The sequence below is a fragment of the Micromys minutus genome, assembly GCF_963924665.1.
Source record: "Micromys minutus genome assembly, chromosome: X".
Lineage (NCBI taxonomy): Eukaryota > Metazoa > Chordata > Mammalia > Rodentia > Muridae > Micromys > Micromys minutus.
Window position 1 is genome coordinate 52,911,646 of NC_137970.1, and position 6,284 is coordinate 52,917,929.

Below are 6,284 nucleotides of genomic sequence, written 5' to 3' on the forward strand. Positions count from 1 at the left end.
ATACTTCCACATTGCTGTTTATTACCAAAGAAAGTCAGGACTGGGACTCAAGCAGGTCAGGTAGCAGGAGCTGATGCAGAGGCCATGGAGGAGTGTTACTTACTGGCTTGCTTCCCCTGTGTTATTCAGCTTGATTTCTTATAGAACCCAGGTCTACCAGCCCAGGGATGGCACCACCCATATTGGGCTGGGTCTTCCCTGCTTGATCACTAGTTGAGAAAATGCTTTACAGCTGTTTCTCATGTTGGCATTTCCTCAACTGAGGCTCCTTTCTTTGTGATAACTCCAGCTTGTATCAAGTTGACAAACAACCAGCCAGTACAATTGATTCCTTGTCAACTTGACACACAAACCTCACCCATCACTTTCTTATTCATCCCCAAGATCTAAATAACCTTAAAAGTCCCACAGTCTTTACAAATTCTAACATATTAAATTTTCAATCTCTTTAAAATATCCAATCTCCTTTAAAAATCTGAGTCTTTTTTATTCAAAGTCTCTTAAGAGTGGGCTCCACTTCTTCCTTAAAGAGGGAAAAATACAAGGGCACAGTCACAATCAAAAACAAAACCAAACTCTAACCATCCAATGTCTGGGCTCCTCCAAGGGCTTGGGTCACTTCTCCAGCTCTGCCCTTTCTAACATATACCTTGTCTTCTAGGCTCCATCTGCCTATACTTTATTGTTGTTGCTGTTTTTGGTGGTCATCTCATGGTACTGGCATCTCCAAGTCACTGCGGTCTAATGCTGCAACAAGGCTTTACCAGTAGCCTCTCATAGGCTTTTTTCAGGGAACTAAGCCTTAACTCGTTTGCATGACCCCTTCAGTCCTGGGGCATTAATTGCAACTGAGGTAGCACCTCACCAATGGAATCCCAGGGCCTCTCACAGTGCCGAGCCTCAGCTGCTCTTCATGACCCCTTCATTCCTTCAAAACCAGTACCACATGGGTGTCTCTTACATATCACAAAGTCCAGTCACAGAATGAGCTACAAAGTTGGCTATCTCTGGAACACAGGTATTTTGTGTTCTCAGAAAATACATTCCAGAAGATTTCACTTAAACGATGCTGGTCTCTTCTTAATCACCACTAATTTTTTTTATCTCCAGCTGACTAGCATCAATAGTCCCCGTAATGCAAAGGTTTTGCTTTAGTAGTTCTGGTATTTTTTTAATCACAGCTGATTTTTCAGCCCCCACTAACTAAAACCACATATTCTTCACAATCAAAATAGCAACAGCGCTGATAAGAATCTTTAATCTTCCCTTTAAAAATTTCACAAGCCAGGTCTCTATCTCCTGTTCTGTTCTTAACATTATCTTCCAAGCTCCTACAGTAAGTAACATCCCTCCATGACTTCTGCATCAGCTCTTGCTTCCTGACCTGCTTGAGTTCTACTTCTGACTTCCTTTGGTGATGAACAGCAATGTGGAAAGCATAAGGTGTAACACCCCCCCCCACTTGCTTTTTGGTCATGATGTTTTGTGCAAGAATAGAAACACTGACTAAGACAGATTGCAGCCCCAGAAGGGGCTAGGAACTCCACGGGAAGACCAACAGAATCACCTAATCTGGACACTTGGGGCTTTGAGAAACTGAACTACCAAGGAAAGAGCACACACAGGCCTTCCATTTCATATGTAGCAGATGTGCTGCTTGGTCTTCATGTGGATACTGAACAACTGGAACGGGGCTATCCCAAACCTATGGGATATGTTCCTGTAGCTGGGCTGCCTTATCTCTCCTCAGTGGGAGAGGTTGTGCCTAGCACCACAGAGACTTGATTGCCAGGGTGGGGTGATACCTATGCTGTCACCTACCTTCTCAGAGAAGATGGGGAGAGGAGGGTGGAAAAATAATGTGGGAGCTAGTGACTAGGAGGATGGACAGTGAGCATGATGTAAAGTGAAGTGAGAGAGAGAGCAATAGAGAGAGACAGAGACATAGAGATTTCAGAGTGCTCATCCATAAAGGGGTTGTTTATATCACACACCCTTCTCCCCAAGACTCAGTTAGCGTTATGAAAGTGGTAGAAATGTTAATAGCCAGAAATTAATTATGGATAATGTCAAGGAAACTTTTACATATAACAGGACAGTTGTACATATGAAGTCACAGCAACTGTGTCAACATGCACAAAAAACATACAATTTCAAGCCAGCATGGAGGATAATGAGATAAGCAGAAGACAACATGAATTAGGCTCAATGGGGAGAGAGAGGGGGAAGGGAGGGAGGGATTGCTTAGTTGGGGAAATGGGCATGGAGGATTTAGGAGGAGTTAGAGGTGAATGATTATATAGATTTTTCCAAAAAATAATAAAAATATTATTAGAAAAGAGAAAATGTTTTGAGCCATCCCATTAGGTATATGGTTAGTTACTTGTGAACTCACGTAGTCTTTTAGAATGTGAAGCCAAAGACACAGCTACTACCTACATAAGAAAAATAGATTGTTTTGGGTAAATTACTATGTTAGTATTTGTTGGGTTATTCTGAAAGAAATGATACTTTAACTGTCAACAGTTCAATTTAAATACATGATAAACTGTAGAAAGTGACTATTGCTGAGGTGGTGACAGCAAGAAAAACAATAGAATGAATTGTTGATAAATGCCTTTGAGTAGATTTATTTTTCTACAGTTAGAAAGCAGTATAACATCAAATACATCTTTTATTGCTGAAAACAATTTCAAAGCAGAACAACTGTGAAACAAGATGAAAACAAATAAGACTTTCTAGATTACTTTCTTTTCTCTTTTATTGAATATTCTCTGCATTTACATTTCAAATGTTATCTTTTCCCCACATTCCAATACCTCCTCCCCCTCCTATTGCCTCCATGAAGGTGCTTCCTCTAAAAACTATCCTCTCCTACCTCAGCACCTTGGAGTTCCCATATACTGGGAAAACGAGCCTTCACTGGATCAAATGCCTCTCCGCCCCATGATTTCAGGAACTGCTACCCTCTGCTGCATATGCACCTGGGGCGATGGGTCTCTCCCTGTGAACACATTGGTTGGTGTTTTAATCCCTGGGAGCTGCAGTAACTTTGATTAGTTGATCATTTTGTTCTTCCCATGGGGTTGCAGAACCATTCAGCTCCTTTAGTCCTTTCTCTAGCTCCTTCATTGGGTCCTAGTGTTCAGTCTGATGATTAGCTGCAAGCATCCTCCTCTGTATCAGTATGGCTCTGGCAGAGCCTCCGAAGAGGCATCTATATCAGCTTCTCACCAGTAACCACTACTGGGCATCAGAAATACTGCTTGGTTTTAGTGGCTGCATATGGGGTGGATCCCCAGGTGAGACAGTCTCTGGATCATCTTTTCTTCAATCCCTGCTCTTCTATTTGTCTCTTTATATCCTCCCATAAACTTTTGTTCTTCCTTCTAAGAAAGACTGAAGAATCTACCTACAGGCCTTCCATCTCTTTGAGCTTGATAAGTTCTGTAGATGGATTCTTGGGTATACCAAGCGTTTTGGGCTACTATCAGCTTGTAAGTGAGTACATACCATGAGTGTTCTTTTGTGACTGGGTTACCTCACTAAGGATGATAGCTTCAATTTCCACAAATTTGCCTAGGAATTTCATAGAGTCATTCTTTTTGATAGCTGAGTAATACTCCATTGTGTATATGAACCAAAATTTCTGTTTCAATTCCTCTGTTGAAGGACATCTGTGTTCCTTCCAGCTTCTGGCTATTTTAAATAAGGCTGCTATGAAAATGGTTGACCATGTGTCCGTTTTAGATGTTGAAGCTTCTTTTGGGTATATGCCCAGGAGGGATATAGCTAGATCCTCAGGTAGCACGAAGTCCAATTTTCTGAAGAAAAGCCAGACTTATTTCCAGAGTGGTTGTACCAGTTTACAACCCCAGCAACATTGGAGGAGTGTTCCTCTTTCTCCACATCCTCACCAGAATCTGCTGTCATCTGAATTTTTGATCTTAACCATTCTGATTGGTGTGATGTAGAATCTTAGGCTTGTTTTGATTTGTATTTCCCTGATGAATAGGGATGTTGAGCATTTCTTTAGGTGCTTCTAAGCCATTTGATATTCCTCAGTTGAGAATTTTTTTAACTCTGTTCCCCATTTTTAAACAGAATTATTAGATTCTCTAGAGCCTAACTTCTTTATTTCTATATATTGGATACAAGCCCTCTATCAGATGTAGGATTGGTAAGATCTATTCCCAGTATGTTGGATGCCATTTTGTCCTTTTGACAGTGTCCTTGTCCTTACTGAAGCTTTGCAATTTCACGAGGTCCCATTTGTCAATTCTTGATCTTAGAGCATAAACCATTGATATTTTGTTAAGGAAATTTTCAACTATGCCTATATGTTCTAAGCTCTTTTGCACTTTCTGTTCTCCTAGTTTCAGTGTACCTTGTTTTATGTAGAGATCACGGATCCACTTGGACTTGAGCTTTGTACAAGGACATAAGAAATGATCCATTTGCATTCTTCTGCATGCTGACTGCCAGTTTAACCAGCACCATTTGTTGAAGAGGCTGTTTTTTTCCCATTGAATGTTTTTAGCTCCTTTGTCAAAGATCAAGTGACCATAGATGTGTGGATTCATTTATGAGACTTCAATTCTATTTGATTGATCTACCTGTTAGTCTCTGTACCAATACCATGCAGTTTTTGTTTTGTTTTGTTTTGTTTATCACAATTCATCTGTTATACAGATTGAGGTCAGGGATAGTGATTTACCTGAAAATATTTTTATTGATGAGAATGGTTTTTGCTAACCTGTGTTTTTTTATTATTATTCCAGATAAATTAGTAAATTGCTCTTTGTAACTCTATGAATAATTAAGTTGGAAATTTGATGGGGATTGTATTAAATTTGTAGATGGCTTTAGGCAAGATGGCCATTTTTACTCTGTTGATCCTTCCAATCCATGTGCATGGGAGACCTTTCCATCTTCTGAGGCCTTCTTTGGTACCTGATATCTCTCTAGAAAATTGTCCATTTCCTCTAAATTTTATAGTTTTATTGAATATAGGCTTTTATAGTAGGATCTGAAGATTTCTTGAATTTCTTCAGTTTCTGTTGTTATGTCTCCCCTTTCATTTCTGATTTTGTTAATTTGGATACTCTCTCTGTGCTTTCTAGTTAGTCTGCTAAGGGTATATCAATAATGTTGATTTTCTCAAAGAACCATCTCCTGGTGTTGTGGATTTTTTTTGTACAGTTATTTTTCTTTCTATTTGGTTGATTTCAGTTTTGAGTTTGATTAGTTCCCACTGTTTTCTCCCTTTGGGTGTATCTGCTTTTTTTTGTTCTAGAGCTTTTAGGTGTGCTATCAAGCTGTTAGTGTATGCTCTCTCCAGTTTCTTGTTGGAGGCACTGAGAGCTAAGAGGTTCCCTCTTAGCTGCTTTCATTGTATCCCACAAGTTTGGGTATGTTGTGCCTTTATTTCTTCCTTGACCAAACTATCATTGAGTAGAGTATATTTCAGCTTCCATGTGTATGTGTGCTTTTTGGTTGTTATTGAAGACCGGCCTTAGTTCGTGGTGATCTGATAAGATGCATGATAGTATTTCTATGTTCTTGTATCTGTTGATACCTGTTTTGTGACTGACTATATGGTCAATTTTGGAGAAGGTTCGAGAGGTGCTGAGAAGAAGGTATATTCCTTTGTTTTAGAATGAAATATTCTATAGATGTCTGCTAAAACCATTTGGTTTATAACTTCTGTTACTTTCATTGTGTCTCTGTTCAGTGTCTGCTTCCATAATCTGTCCATTGATGAAAGTGGGGTGTTTAAATCTCCTACTTTTATTGTGTGTTGTGCAATGTATGCTTTGAACTTTAGTATAGTTTCTTTTATGAATGTGAGTCCCCTTGTATTTAGAGCATAGTTTTTCAGGATTGAGAGTTCCTCCTGATAGGTTTTTCTTTTGATGAGTAAAATGTGTCCTTCCTTGTCTTTTTGATGACTTTCAGTTGAAAATCTATTTCATTCTGTATTAGGATGACTACTCCAGCTTATTTCTTGGGGCCATTTGCTTGGAAATTTTTCCCCAAACTTTTAATCTGAGGTAATGCCTTTCTTTGTTGCTGAGTTTTCTGTATGAAAGAAAATTCTAGATCCTGTTTACTTATCCAGTCTGATAGTGTAAGTCGTTTTATTGAGGAATTGAGTCCATTGATGTTAAAGGATATTAAGGAATTGTGATTGTTTCCTGTTATTTTTGTTGTTAGAGGTAGAATTGTGTTTGTGTAATTTTCTTTTTTGTTGTTTGTTGCCAAAAGATTAGTTTCTTAATTTT